Source organism: Cyprinodon variegatus, unplaced genomic scaffold (genome assembly GCF_000732505.1).
Source record: "Cyprinodon variegatus isolate N-32 unplaced genomic scaffold, C_variegatus-1.0 Scaffold28, whole genome shotgun sequence".
NCBI classification, from domain to species: Eukaryota; Metazoa; Chordata; class Actinopteri; order Cyprinodontiformes; family Cyprinodontidae; genus Cyprinodon; species Cyprinodon variegatus.
Genome location: NW_015150481.1, coordinates 450260 through 451221, shown reverse-complemented (window position 1 = coordinate 451221; position 962 = coordinate 450260). Strand labels below are relative to the sequence as shown.

The 962-nt window shown below is 37.1% G+C and overlaps 1 protein-coding gene across 1 annotated transcript in view; it reads right to left on the bottom strand.

Moving 5' to 3' along the window:
- LOC107099534 (plexin-B1-like) overlaps positions 1–962 on the bottom strand; it is a 42988-nt gene that overhangs the window by 30240 nt on the left and 11786 nt on the right. The window lies entirely within an intron of this gene.

Sequence of the window (962 nt, the reverse complement as noted above, 5' to 3'; positions counted from 1 at the left end):
TAGATAGATAGATAGATAGATAGATAGATAGATAGATAGATAGATAGATAGATAGATAGATAGATAGATAGATAGATAGATAGATAGGACTCGGGGAGCAGGTTAAGCAAATCTTTGTCAATTGGAGCAGTGATGATGTCACCACACGCTCGGCTCGTCTAGAGCTGCATTTCATCTCCTGTTATTTATATTCTCTATATAATAATAAATTCTTACTTCATTTAGTGGAGAAATAATAATGAACAGTTTACCAAATAAAACAAAAATCTCACCATCAGAGCCAGCGGTCCTTCACACGCGGCTATGCAGAGAGAGGGCTGCTGCAGACGGGCTAACGTTAGCCATGGCTAATAACTCCATTTAGGAATAAAAATATTTCTATTATTTTAATAAATGTGTCCCAGGCAACATTAAAAGTTTCACATTTCATGCATTAAAAATGTGACACTTTTAGCTTTCCATACACGCTGCAGTGGCATTTCATCCTTATTATAAACTTCTCCACATGATGTATTTAAATTTGATATTATAGTAAAAATACTTCTTTAGAAGTTGAGGTTCTACAGTAGGACTCTATTTACTAAATCATTAGTTTAATTAATATTCACCTCCATCACTGCAGCTGCCTGATCCTGAGGTGGTGGACATGGCTGGTAGTGTGGTTTATAAACTTTCCTTTTTGATAAAGCTTATAGTTAGAATGGCACAGGTTATCCTGAGCTATCTCTATAGTTACCGTAAATCCTCTAATATAGGACGGGGCCTTTATTTCACTCAGGCCATATAGATTTTCATCTCTCCGCTGCCATGGTAGACTGAAAACTAAAGTCTCACGTTCGAGTCAAGAGCAAGATGATGACCAAGCTACCCTAGCCAAGTTGCCTGGTTACCACCAGACATACTGGTAATAACGTGTGTCTTTCAATATTAGAGGATTTACGGTAACTATAGAGATAGCTCAG